The sequence below is a fragment of the Pituophis catenifer genome, unplaced genomic scaffold (assembly GCF_029215685.1).
Source record: "Pituophis catenifer annectens isolate HBS135680 unplaced genomic scaffold, rPitCat1.0.hap2 SCAF_6, whole genome shotgun sequence".
Classification (NCBI taxonomy): Eukaryota; Metazoa; Chordata; class Lepidosauria; order Squamata; family Colubridae; genus Pituophis; species Pituophis catenifer.
In genome coordinates this window covers 31,904,493-31,920,100 of record NW_027256886.1, presented here as the reverse complement: position 1 = coordinate 31,920,100, position 15,608 = coordinate 31,904,493, and positions in this window count along the sequence as shown.

Below are 15,608 nucleotides of genomic sequence, written 5' to 3'. Positions count from 1 at the left end.
TTTTTGCTTTTAAACAGTTTGCTAATTATTTTGTTCTCTACTGGCCTTTGACCAAAATAAACATTGACTGACTCATTATAAATCCTAGTTTCTAAACGTTTTAGGTTTAGGACCTGAGAATTAGCTGCTGTCTACCGCTTGTTCTGCTATCTTCATATCCTTCCTATACATTCCTTACTTTTACTGATTTCCTGAGAAGATCTGATGGGAAGCTATGCTGTACTTAAATTTCAATGGAACCTTAAAATTGCATCTCTGCAACCTAGAATCTTATTTTATTGGACTCCAGATGGCATCTCTGAAGGATTATAACTTTCATACTCAATTTACTGTTAGGATTTCTTTCAGTTCAACCCTGCAAGCAGAGGTAGGCCAAATAATGTGGGATTTACATGGCTGCCTCTAGCATGTGTATAAACTCCCATTCAGATGTTGCACATCTTTAGAAGGGCTGTCAAAACTGAACTCTTCCAGTGCATGTTTGAAGCAAATTTGAATAACTGTGCTGCTCTTCCTATCTATTACAAAATATGAGGTGCTAGCCAAGTTTAAATGTTATGCTTACTTGGCATTTTTAGCCTTTTTATGGCTTGTGATAGAATCACAAGCATAGAATCATTAGATTGGGGAGTTATATAAACATTTATAACAAACAAAAACAAACATGTATTTAATCAACATCTTAATTGAGACAACCAGAATGCAAGGCTTTATTTTCTCACTAGTTTCACTCACTTTCAGGAGAACATCTAAATAAGACTACTATTTCCTTAGCTATTTACATACCTACCTAACTATCAATAAATGATAAATTGTCATTACACAATTTCCCATGGAAAGTCTTTTCTCCAAACTCATAATCAGGATTAATTGGAAACGAACTAAGAAGAGTGACATATGAAAGATTACCAATATAATCTTTGTATTGCCGTAAAATGTATTTCATAGTTAAAAGGTTAAAAACTTTGTAAAATGTACATTTCATTCCATTGAAATGTAAAAAATGAATGGGACCTAAATGCAGCATATAGCATTCCATGCTAACTCAGGTAGAGCTATACCTGCCTAAGAGGATTTTCTGTAATTGTTCGAGTTTTACAAGATATCTGAGAATGCTAGGAATTCAAAAAGTATTTGCCTCTCAAAATTCTTTTGAAGATACTGCTGTTCATGAGCTTCATTTGTTAGGCTTCCCCCCCTCTCTTTTCATTTAGATAATTTCCCCCAACAGTTGAGAGGCAGCAGAGATTAGCAAAGTTAGATAAATATAGGTTAAAAACCTGTAAGCCTTTGTTATTTCATTCCCTCTCAATATAGCTTGAAGGTAAATCCCTTCAGTATTTCTTTACTATTAACTGTTGAGAGGGAAACTTCAGGATTTTCAGCTCAGGAAAAATTGATTGGTGAATCAAAATCTGTGGCTGACCTTGTTAATATTTAATATATCTTCCCTAGCAGCTAAATAGTTCTGCATATGTTCATTAAGAGCTACATAATATTTATTATACACGGCATAAAGGTTGCACTTAATTATCCATTTTCTGGTTTATCCTTGCTTCTGAGCTATGTATCACTTATACATCTTAATGTTATTTGATTAAAATTATCTGATTGTCTTTTTAAAATTATTTTTGAAAGGTAATAGATACAGAGCCAGTATTTTGTTGACTTTTACAAAACTACTTAGAAAAGAATCCAAAAAGAGTTCCTTGTATTAGTACTAAACTGGTTCAGACTGAAAGATTATATAGAACCTAGAAATCTCTTTCAGGCCATCCCTAATCCAGAAATAAACATGTATTTTTTTCTTTCTTTCTCCCAGATAGCAATAGCAATAGCAATAGCACTTAGACTTATATACTGCTTCACAGTGCTTTACAGCCCTCTCTAAATGGTTCACAGAATCAGCATATTGCCCCTAACAATCTGGGTCCTCATTTTACTGTCCTCGGAAGGATGAAAGGCTGAGTCAACCTTGAGCGGGTTGAGAATCAACTGCCGAACTGCCGGGAAGCTGGTAGTCAGCAAAAGTAGCCTGCAGTACTGCATTCTAACTCCTGCGCCATCAAGGCTCTTTTCCTAATGTGATATCCTAATGTGCAGTTGTAGGTTCTGAAAGTCCTATCTGGCTCTTATTTTCAGGTGAGCTACGACACCTGGCAACAGCCAACTGGCCACAGGACAACTTGACATGGTACAAGAGTTATACTAATATCAAAGGAATGGAAAGGGACAGAATAATTAAAGAAAGGATGCCAAAGGAGGAACAAAATGAATGTGAAGAACAAAAATTAAAATAATGTTTTAATTATTTTAAATAATTAAATTGAATTGTTGAATTGTCTCACAGTGAATTATCCTGTGGCAAGCTGACCATAGTGAGTTGACCTGTGGCAAGTTGTCCCAGTCCGTTTTCAGATAGAGATTTGAGGAAGATCTGGAATCTATCCAGGACTCTTCATATTCCTCCTCCTCTTCCAAGGTAATCTCAGGTTCATGATTTAAATGTAATTAGATCTGAAGAGCAGACAGTATTTGTTTTCATTTGCATATCAAGCAGCCAGATGACAACATTTTCCATAGATGTGTATTTGAAAGAACATTATGATACAGATTTCCCATCTACAATATACCATAAAAAATCAGCTATGCAATGATTGCTCAAGTTAAGGGATAAATAGATTTTTTTTTAAAGCTATTTCTCTCACTTCTGCATCCACTTGAAAACAGTCCAGAGCTGTTTAAAAATATTAAGTTAAAAATGAAAAAGAAGAATCAAAATATTAGTAATTTTGACTATATCAGTTCAGTGATACAAATATTAATTAAATCATTAACCACATGAAAAGTATTATTAACACCTCCCTGATATAAATAGCTTCTCTGTCATTTCAGCATGTCTAAAATAATAATATTGTTTAATCTCCCACGCAGTGAAGAACGTTTAGAACAACGAAAAGCCCTAAATATGTCATCTGACAATTAAGGTGACATTTAGATCCCAATGCAACAGAAGAACAATACTGTGAATTTTCAGAAAGTGTTTCTTATTTATCTGTGTGTGATTAGACCTTTGTGCTCATCTGTCATTGCTTCAATTCTCAATACCAATTTTCTCTTCATCTTTTCTCTTCATATGATAGACTGCAATTGCTAGCAAAATAAGAAAGGAGAGACGTGGTAATGCAAAATTTAATGACAATTGCAGCTACAATGAAAAGGAGTAAATAGAGTAAACTGTTTCCTGGATAGTGAGTAAATGTATAACTATGAAGTTTGCACTGGAAAAAATATTGAAGTTTTCATATGATGCTTTTATGAAGTGCATATGTCTTTCTGATAGAATATATCTACCTGGAAAAAGCATTTTCTTCTAAATACAGGAAAATTATAACAACATAGTGCTGCAGATCATTCTCTTTGCCATTTCTCAGAACTTTTCTTCTTTCACAAAAGGAATAAGATATCTTATTTTTGGAGTCCTTAATAATTTCATTAAAATTCCTCTTAGTGATCTCTTTCCTCTTATTGTATGGTTGGGGATGGTAAAAATATGTTTTCAGCATTCTGTAGCATCTCTAACTGTCCCAATATGTAAATGCTCTGTAGGAGAAATTTCATCATGATTTCAGGAAGGCTACAAACCTCTCATAGAGATCATTGCATAATGAGAGATAGGACATTCACAATATTTTTCAGGTATCTCATTATGAAATTCAACAGTATCACACTCCAACCATGTTAATGTAATGGAAGCCAATTGTATCTGGAAAAAATGCATAAAAATATCAATTTTGTTTGGAAAAAAGTGCAGGAGGATTATTTTTCATGGCATTAAACATAACCTTTGGGAACACAAATTCAAATATAATGCTTAAAAAACTCCAAAGAATAACTGTGACTTATCACTTAATCTATTAATTAAATGGCATGTGAAAATGCTGCTCTCATCTTAGAGGCTAATTTCTGGAGTTATAGAAAGCAACTATATCATCTAAAAACAAAGGGAATGGATCTTGAAATTGACGGTGTCACCTTAATTTTATATCACTTGAAACCAAGATTGCCAAACAGAGGCTGTCATTCTTTGGTCATGTTGTGAGAGCTAACTCATTTGAAAAGGTCGACTCAGCCTTCCATCCTTTCTAAGGTGGGTAAATTGAGGACCCAGTTTGTGGGGGCAATAAGCTGACTTTGTATAAATATACAAAAGTATGAAGGGTATCGCTTAACGCATTGTAAGCCACCTTGAGTCTCCGGAGAAGGGCAGCATATAAATCAAATTAAAAAAAAAGGTCATTATGCTGGGAGTGATCAGTAGGAAAAGTAGAAAGGGTCACCCTAGTATCTGCTGACTGGACACTATAAAGCAGGGGTGTCAAACTCAAGGCCCACAGGCCAGATTCAGCCTGCAGAGTGCTTAAATCTGGCCTGCAGGGCTGGCCTGGAAATAGCAAAGGACCAGTCCTCAGTGCTTCTGCTAGCAAAAATGGGGCACGGGGAAACCATGCATGGTCCCCTGCACCCTATTTTTGGCCTGGGAGGCCTCCTGCAGCACCCTACTGACCAAATCACCCCCATGCCCCATTTTGGCCAGCAGGGTGCTGCAGGAGGCCCCCATCCTGTTTCCCCACCACCACCACTCTGGCTAGCCCACAGAGAGTTACAATGCTGATCTGGCCCTCAAAGAAATCCAGTTTGACACCTTTGCTATAAAGGATGTCACTATAACACTGAGATGATTATGGCAGATCTAAAGGAGGTGGTGCAAGACAGAAGGGCATGAAGAGGATTGATCCATAGAGATGCCAATGGTCGGACGTGGCTGAATGGCTGAAGATGATGATGCTTCCATCTGTTCAAAACAAAAAGTTAAATAATAAAGTTTTAAATATGTAATGATTGTTGCTCTTTTACATCCTGAATGTTTTTTCTGTTTGTTTGTATTTTTGTTTCTGGGTTGCTTTGCTTTTTTTATTTATTAATTGTTTTATTTATCCCACTTAACTTTTGTTAAGTATTACCAAGATTATTGATAAACAGCAACTAACATATTAGGATTAGTGTTAAGATGGTTGGATATATTACATCCAATTTTCCAAGTGATGTCAGTACATCTGTGGAAGGTTTTGAACAGTGTCTTCAGAAACCTGGGATACAATTGAAGCTTCCATACCTCCATTATTACCCGGGCTGTTCTATGACATGGCTTTTAAAATATATACTGTTCAAATAACAACAAATATAATATGTACAGATGCCAGTTTTGACTTTCAAGAATTGATACAATCATCTTTTGATGGATAAAAAATAAGTGGTATATGCAAATACTGTTGCTGTTGTTCCACTTAATAAATATTTTTCCACATAGTTTATAGAAGAAATAGCCCAACTTCAAAGTAAGCATATGAGAAACTACTTCTAAAACTAAAATCTTATGGCATTTGCGGATCCCTGCATAAGTGGATAGCTGTGTTCCTATCAAACAGGCAACAAGTAGTCAAAATAGGGAACACCCTATCAAACCCTGCACCTGTTAACAGCGGTGTCCCCCAAGGTAGCATTTTAGGACCCACACTCTTTGTATTTTACATAAATGATCTTTGCAATCATATTATTTATTTATTTTATTTTATTAAATTTTATAAGCAACTGCTTTCTCTTCGCTGATGATGTAAAACTATTCAACACCATTGACAATGCTGCTACCCTACAAAAAGACCTTGACTATGTGTCAGAATGGTCAAATAATTGGCAACTCCAAAAATCAACCAAGAAATGCTCTGTCTTATACATTGGCAAAAAAAATCAGAACACAAAATACAAGCTGGGCGGATACAACCTAATAGACAACCCTCATCTGTCAAGGACCTTGGAGTACTCATTTCAAATGATCTAAGTGGAAGAGCTCACTATAACAGCATTGCAAAAAAAGCATTAAGAATTGTTAACTTAATCTTGCATAGCTTCTTCTCCGGTAATATTGAACAGCAAACTAAGGCATACAAACTTTTGCTAGACCAATTCTTGAATACAGCTCATCTGTCTGGAACCCGCACTCCATATTGGACATTAATACAATCGAATGAGTCCAGAGATATTTCACGAGAATTATATTTTCAATGGATAAAAGTATCCCACCTGTAGCAAAAAACATCCTTTTTTGTTATTTATTTTATTTATTTTATTTTTATTTATTTATTTATTTATTTTGTTAAGCATGTATTAGATAACAGATATAAGTATAAACATGATTATGAATACATGAAATTGATACCAATAGAAGGGAACATTAGGACAGGGATGGTAGGCACGCTGGTGTGCTTATGCATGCCCCTTAAAGACCTCTTAGGAATGGGATGAGATCGACAGTAGACAGTCTAAGGTTAAAGTTTTGGGGTGTTTGGGGAAGAAACCACAGAGTCAGGTAGTGCATTCCAGGCATTGACAACTCTGTTATTGAAGTTGTACTTTCTGTACTCAAGTTTGGAGTAGTTTACCATAAGTTTGTATCAATTTTGTGCTCGTGTATTGTTCTGGTTGAAGCTGAAGTAGTCATTGAAAGGTAGGACATTGTAGCAGATAATTTTATGTACTACGCTTAGGTCGGACCAAAGACGGCGAAGTCCTAAATTGTCTAAACCCAAAATTTCAAGTCTGTTGGCATAAGGTATTCTGTTGTGAGCAGAGGACTAATGCAGTTGAGGACTAATCTCATGAATTATTGTATGTGTGTTATCATCTCTACATGCTTAACCTTGTGTATCAGAATAAGAGATACCTACCAAGATGGCTGTGACAAATACACAAAGACAAATGGATGCAACATGAACTGTTTATGCTGTTCAGAAATAGCTTATAGGAACTTTATGGATATAATATTCTGTCTCTTTCATTATTCATGACCCTCTCTCTCCTTCTCTCTCTCTCTCTTTCTCTTTTTTTCTCTTTTTCTTTCTTTCTCACACATGCATGTACACATATACTAGCTTAAGTTATTTATTTATGGCAAACTGAGCAGAAATCACTACTTGGCACCCTTTGTAAAGATTACACCATTTTTTGCTGCTGGCATTAGAGTGAGGCGTATAGCCCAGTTTCCCATCTGCAAACCGGATTTGTAACAATTTATTCATATGAAAGACTTTATTGTATACCCTAGTACAGTCACAGCTGTCAGCAAAGACTGGAATACTAACAATTCCCTACATTTTTAAACAGTACATTATGCCGGCCTCCATTGATAAATTCCGGCTTTTTTTCTTTTAAGTAATCGCTGAAAATTTGTGGTTGGAGTTCGCATGATTATTGCAAACATGTATTTGAGATCTAATGAAGTATAAAAACTAAAAGGATTATAAAACACACATACCCCAAATTTTATACATATATGTACACCTGTATATGCAAACTTATACATTCTTATAAAATCACTCAATATAGCATTTTCTTCCTAATCTATAAAATATACAGCACCTTCCACAAATCTTTCCATGCAACATCTTTAAAACAACATCTTTTAAAGAATGACTTTCATCTGCATTTAAAAAAAAATAAGAAGGAAAAAAAAAGAAAGTTTAAGAATTCTTTGTTGTTCTAAATGGCTTCTGATTTCCTGTCAAAGACATGCAAATGAACTCCTTTTTAATTTTTTTCCTGATTTCTCAATGTCCATCAATGCTGCAGATAAAGATGTTGTATATTTATCATGCATGTTCCTCACAGTCCTCTTCTAAAAAGAAATGTTCATAGGTCTATGTTAGGATATGGTTTGAGCCTAACAGTTGTCCAGGCAATATAAGTGTACTGTAACTTTAATCTGTAAATGTATTATGTGACTTTAATGCTGAGTCATGCTGTAATTAGATAATGGCTGGTTGTGAGAGTATTTAAGCAAGTTATTGTAACATGTTCAGTTGCTGCTATGCTATGCTGCCATTATGTATGAAGATGATGAGATGATGAAGCTGCTATGATAAGCTACCATTGAGAGGAGTTGTTATCTGCTAATTATCGTTGGATGGATCTGCAACCATCATGGTTTGTGAACCAGAGTGAGTTTGTTATTCTAACCAACTACTGTTTGTTGGGTAAGAAGATTCTGTAACTACTGGATTGATTTACTGGCAAAGACTTGGAATCTGTTTAAAGACTATGAGCCTGTTTTTCTACTATAAAGTAAGCTTTTGATAAACCAGTTTGCATAACTCTTATTCATTGCTCTCAGCAACGTTTCCTTGTGCATTTACTCTGCTGGTTGGTAACACAACAACAATATCCTTAACAGTCTATATAGATAACAGTCACATACATAATGGCAAATAGAAGTAGCCCATTCTTTTCTTAGTCTCATTCATTTCAGAGGAAGCACTGTTATGTTCAGCCCCAGTTCAGTTTAATTAAAATTAAAGCATTCCCTCACAGATGGCTGGCTAGTTTTGCTTCAATAAATCTAATGAAGGATTGTCCACCAACTTTTTAGATAACTGGTTATGCTATTACATTTATTTTGTTCATTGGAATCCATCTTTTTGTAACTCAGGTCCATTATTGCATAAAGATACTCAACACTTACAATATCTCCTTAATAACTTGTGAATTCTCTGATCACTCTCACTATGAGTGAACTCTGCAGATTGTCTAAATTCACATTAAACTATTGTGTCTAGAATTTGATATGAACCTGATGCAAGGCATAACAGTGTATAACAAAGAGAAATATTAGTAGTCAAGACTTAGAAACTCTACTTCTCTTGCTCAAGGCCTACCTCATTAAGACTTTTGTTAAGTCCTCCAAGGACAAAATAACAACAAGAACAATAATAACAATTTCTCTCTCCCTCTCTCTCTCTCTCTCTCTCTCTCTCTCTCTCTCTCTCTCTCTCTCTCTCTCTCTCCATATGCATACCTACCTACCTACCGATCTACCTACCTACCTACATACCTACATACATGGTTAGATAAGTTCTATTTTACTGTTACTTTTCATATTTTATTGTTTTAACACTTAAAACACTATGCCTATTGTCCCTAATGTAAGATGCTCTTGATGCAATTAAATTGTCTTTGCCTTTTTGAAGCAATATCAGCTTGCTAAGTCATTTTCAGGTTTTAATCAACTACCATTCCACATGTCTTTTCATATATCTTATTGCAATATGAATATTTCCAACTTTATATTGATCTGATGCTTTTGCCCTAATTTTTTCTGAAAATTTATATTTATCCCACTTCTACAACACTTAGCAGTATAATGTTAAATTTCAAGGATACAAAATTAATTTCCCTGTGTTATTGGAGTTTCTTTCACACTAATGGAAAATATGAAAATGACAGTGTTTATGCTAGCCCTCATTTTAGAAAGCAGATGCAGGCATTTTCAAACTGTCCATATAAATTATGCATTCCAGTTAGAGATGATTCAGTATTGAAAAAAGTTATGATCTTTAGTCACATAAACAAATAGAGAGATGTATCTAATAGAAAGAAACAGACTAATATGAAATATATTGAATGCATTTGGATTGTATTTAGAAAATAATTGCTTATCACTTTTCTGTCAGACTAAGTCCTAAGAAACAGATTTTTTAAAAAAACATATCACGTTATATACTTTGACTGATAAGGACAAAATTATGTCGGCATTTCTAATACAACATATGCAAAATGATGCTCATAGCAAAAGTATTTCAAGTCTCAATAAAGAAGAATATTTGTAGCCCACAGCTGAAATGAGGTGTCCTTGGTGCCCTCTGAGCTTGGTTGTTGCTCTGCAGACATTTGATTACCCAATCAAAGTACCTACCCAAAGTAGGCAACATCATCTCTGAGTTCAGAGAGCATCAAAGAATCTGTATTTCAAGTCTTTGCTGTACCTCAAGAATATTTTATATTTAAAATCAAAAGATACATTCTGGGGAAGTATGGGACTGTAGTAAGGTATGCAATGAAAAAAATCTTGTATCTCATTGTACTGGATACAAATTCAATTATAATTATGCAGTGGGGAAATTCAGCCGGTTCTATCTGGCTCTGGCAAACTGGTAGCACCAATGGCGGGAGGCTCCTCCCACCCACCCAGACGACATCACATCCTGTTTTTGACCCTCTGTTCATGCTCAGAAGGCTCTGTGCATGTGTGGAGGAGGTGCATGCGCTAACATTTGCAAACTGGTAGTGAAGGTAAGTGAATTTCACACCTGTAATTATGGTATTTAATAAAAACAAGTACAGCATTTTAACTATCTGAATTGCCTCACATAGGTGAAATATTTTTAAACATTTTTATTTCTAGTAGAAAAGGTGATTTTCACTTAGAATATAGTGAAAACATTTGATGTAGTTATGCAATAATGCTAAAATGTTTAATTAACTCTGCTTTAAGCTGGGCTTATTTTTCTCTCAGCTGCTCAGTGTCTCTTTTGACTCATACTGTACTGCTTGTAATAAGATGTAAAGTATCTGTATTATTTTGTTTCTGTTTTTTAAATTTGTAAGCCATCAGTGGGACACAAAATTACATAAAATAAATACCCAAATATTTATATTTTATTTTATTTTTTTTAAAAAAATATCAGTTTCTTATTTGTTTATATTTTTTTAGCATTCAGGAAATAGATTAGTTATGCATCAATTCGGCACTCTTGTACAACGGTATACTGTTTCTTTCAAGCATTAGACTTCATAATGTCACAATAGCGGAAACACTTTAATAGTCTCTTTCAGTGAAAAAAATCCTCAAGTAGCTGGTAGCACACTGTGTTTGACATTCAAACATCTTGTAGTTGAAAAGGTAATCTTGACAGATGGCATCTAATAGTGCAGGTCATTTGACATAAAAATCAGATTATTGCCGTAAAAACAATAAGACAGTAATTTGCTAAAGTAATTTGTATGGGCATTACTATTTGTTTAGGACTTGTTTCCTTCTTGGCTTCACTTCAGTTGGTCATGCATCTCCTATTCTCACTGCAACTATTACAATCCTAGTCCAGTTCATCATAATAGATAGGATTTAAACATATTCTCAGGTCATCTGTACAACATTGGCTGGGGTCTTCCATCTGCTAAATCATGTTGAATAAATCAGAGTGGTTGGTTTCACACAATGCTAAATCATGAATCATACTTTACAATTCACAACAGCTGGCTTCACACATGTTGTGGTGAATCTAGCCAATAAATGAGGTATACTTTGCATTAAATAATCATATATAAATCAGGTTTTTTTTCCTCAATGGTAGAGCAGATGGACTACTTCTTCTAATCATTAGCTTTACATTACATTAAAGTTGAAAAAGATTCTAGTTGTAGGACTTGAAGGTACAATATTCTAGTGATAAGACTTTATATACAAATGGTCTGATTCAAATAATCATATTTTAGATGTTCAAAAACTAGCATTACACAGTTACTGGAATCTTTTACTCATACTCTATATTTGTTTCAGAGCAATTTATTCATTTGAGGAAGTCAGAGAATTTTTTTTTTTTACAAATCCCCCAAATCTTCCCTTATTTGAATTAAAACATGAGTTGAAGAAGAACTGCCAACTTTCCTGGCAGTTATGTGTTTACTAGTGCCAGTAGAAATCTCTGTCTTAGTCAAGCAAAAGCTTTGACATTAAGGGACATAGAGATTTCTGAAGCTTAAAATTCAACATGCTATCATCAGATCTTTAGCTGTGAAAATTACAGATTAATTCCTATGGTATTATAAAGCTGGGCAATATCAACTCATATCATACAGTTAACTATGAATGAAGACATATAAAGCAAAAACTGAATGTTGTGAGAGAGGCCTTGAGTATTTTATGTCCTTTTTAAAGTAATAATGCTCCCTGCCTTAGCCTTTTTTTTTTTTGACTTCTCAAATTTCCATCTTTATTGTAGCCTCTACTTTATCAGCTTAAATACAGAACAATTGTAACATTAGTGGTAGTTAGGGAAAAATTTTCTAAACTCTTGAGTAATTTGTGAGTTATATCAAGAAGGAAAAAAGAGTCTCACCACAATTTTTATGGCGAGACTTCCATAGATTACAGCCCACTTCATAAAAATTATCCTGAATTAAACAAGTGTATACTGTGGCTAAGGTAAGCAGAATTGTGAACTGTTTAATATTCCTTAAACTCCTGTTTTTTCAAACAAAGCAATACTACTTTCACTCTGACATCAGACACTCTAAATACTCAAAGCCAGATACCAGATTGGCAAAGCAGAATGGAAAGAGCAAGGGTTTTGTTGTATTTTCCGTCTGGATTGGAAATACTTAACAGTAGGAATAATTCCTATTCCTGATTAATAATTTCTAGAAAAGAATCTGGCAAATCTACTATAGGAAAATATACAGAGATGGGCGGCACATGAATTCACCCATCACCAATAATGTGAGTGTGAAAAGTGTATTTTCTAAAACTAGCTAATAACACTACTTTTTGGGAGGAGGAGTACCATAGAATTATATATCAATGGAACAATAATTTAATCAAGAATGTAATGAATAACTTTTATGAAGGATTTTCTATTAGAATAGTAGTTACAGTATAAAGAATAAAAGTGAAACACCTAGAAAAAATGAGATATACAAAAATTATCATGTCAGTTAATATTTAGTTGGGTAACCTTTAGTACGAACTACGGCCTTACAATGTCTTCCCATGAAATGAACCAAGTCTTTTAGTTCTGCAGCTGTTATAATGTGAAACCAAGATTGAATGATTGCTTCTATTAATTGGGTTTTATTGCTGGGTCGCTTCTGCCTAACAAGTTTCTTTAGTCGGTTTCATAGATTTTCAATTGGGTTAAGGTCTGGGCTATTCCCAGGCCCTTCCAGTAGTGGTATATGATTATCTTGAAACTCCAAAAAAAGTGGTGTTATTATCCACCAAACCTCAAAAATACAATTTCTCAAAAGGTTTCCACAATTTTGGCCACTACTGTCGTGTGTGTGTGTGTGTGTGTGTGTATAGTATTTATATTGTATTATATACAGTGTATTATATAGTGTATTATAATTATTGTATAATTATATTACTTATGAATAGTAGCCTTTCAAAAAACAGTTGTTGATTTTGACATAAATATTACTGTATTTGTGAACTCATAAATGTAATAGCATAGGAAAACGTCTTTTACCTTTTCTTCCATGGAACTTTAAAGACCTTTCCAGTTTGTTGATTCTAAGCCTGAAATCAGAATTTTTTACATATGTCAACTTAAATCATGTACAAATAGATATTCACATATGATACATATGTGTAAGACATTTATGTAGAAGGTAGGGTTTTCTTTTGGATCCTATTACCTATATAATGCAGCAGGATTTTATCCATAGCTTTTGATGTGAGTAGTGAGGTTCTAGTTGGTGTTATGAATATCCTACACAGTGCATCAAACATATCTGTTATTTTATGTTTGTTTCCTTGTTTCCAATTGTCAACTTGGATTCCCTTTTCTTTTTCACAACTGCTTGTGCATCCAGGTTTTGGATTATTGTTTTAGCTTTTGTAAGGGGTTTTCTTTTCTTTTTTTTGGTTCAGAGTATTTATGTTTGCAAGTTGGCATCCTTTTAATCAATGTGTTAACATTTGGAAGTCCTGGTGAGGAAAAGGGCATATGTTATAATATAAGGTCAGCAAATGTTCTCACCCTCTGTCCAACTGAAACATTTTCCTTCTGTAATTCTTCCTTCTGTATCTCTTCTATGTGAACAATTAGAGAAAGTAAGCCTACATCAGCTCATTCTTCATATTCTGGCAGGAGTTCAAAAAAGGAAGCATTGAAGAAAAGAAAACTACATTACTCTCAGTCCTGTGTTTAAAACATCAAGTAGAGATTCTAAACTTCCATGCATTTTCAGATGCCGGGAACATATACCGTAAATGTATTCAGGTCTGAAATATTAGCTTCTCGTTTATATTTTATATTCTATTAAGTACTCCTTACTTAATGCTGACCCTAACAATATTTTCAAACATATATCTTATTCTACAGTCATGCTGTCATGTAGGTTCTCTCCCCTCCCTTCTTTGGGAATTAATAAAAAAAATTGCAAATGAAAAAACCTGAGGCTTTGACTCTTGCCTTTACCTGATAGAATTGAAGGCAAAATTGTATAGGCTATGCAAAGATTTGAAGGAGTTCTTCCACCCAAGGAAGCTTTATTCAAACCACCTTTGCAGGTTTGTGAATCAAAGCAGAAAAAATGCTTTTAAGCAGTGAATCGAAACAAGTGGCTATGAAACAGTTCATAGTCTTGTGAAGCACTAGGGAAACCAAATAGTTTTTATAGTGTTTCTGGTACTTTTTTATTCAATATTGCAACTTCAACTCCATATAGGGAGAATGCTATGCGGGAAAATGGTCCTTTGGTAGAATAATACATTCTTTGACAGTCACTTCATTAAGTTCTTTGGGGTGTCAAAGCTTTAAACTTCTTTAAATACTCTTTTCTTCCTCAGCTTCACTCTCTGTTGTGGAATATCAGACTTGTGTTGATCCTACAGCCATAGATTCAATTCAGCTTTTAGCAGTCTGGATACTAGAAAAAAAAAGAGAGAAGCCGTCTGTACCTGATCTTTCCCAGGCCATATTTATAAAGTGCATTTTTGTGTTTTTCTGTCAATACAAAGCAGGTTTTAGTGAATTTTCCATATGAATAAGTTCAGAAAAGTTATATTAAAGAAAATAAACAATGTTTATGTGGAATGCCTTATGATAAATGAAATCTCCAAAGTCTCTTTGTATGAATTATAAAGAGGCTGGTGAGCAGGTAGACCCATTTTGTTTGTTTTTGAGTGTTGAGAAAAGTATATGCAATGGATAGATGAATATGATGATTCTAAAATCATAAACCAAAGGCCCTCATCAACTTTCATCCTATACTCTAGCTACTTCTGCTAAACTACTGAAAGATACCAACAAATCACATATGATTGGAGCATCATAATAAAGAATAAAGGAACTTATAGATGTTCTTGATGCGGATGAAGAAGGACAGTGCAAAAGTTGGCTTGAAATTCAACATTAAGAAAACTAAGATCATGGCATACGGCCCTCTCAATTCCTGATCATGGCAAATAGATGGGAAAGAAATGAAGGTAGTGACAGATTTTATTTTCCTGGGCTCCAAGATCACCGCAGATGGGGACTGAAGCCAAGAAATTAAAAGATGCTTGCTCCTGGGAAGGAAAGCTATGGCAAATCTAGATAGCTTACTAAAAAGCAGAGACATCATCCTGCCAACAAAAGTGTGTAAAGTCAAGGCTATGGTTTTCCCAGTTGCAATGAATGGCTGTGAAAGTTGGACCATAAGAAAGGTTGAGTGCCAAAGAATTGAGACCTTTGAACTATGGTGCTGGAGAAAACTTCTGCAAGTCCCTTGGACTGCAAGGCAATCAAACCGGTCAGTGCTAGAGGAGATCAATCCTGACTGCTTTTTAGAAGGCCAGATCCTGAAGATGAAACTCAAATACTTTGGCCACCAAATGAGAAGGAAGGACTCAGTGGAGAAGAGCCTAATGCTGGGAAAGTTTGAGGGCAAAAGAAGAACAGGACGACAGAGAATGAGGTGGCTGGATAGAGTCACTGAAGCAGTAGACATGATCT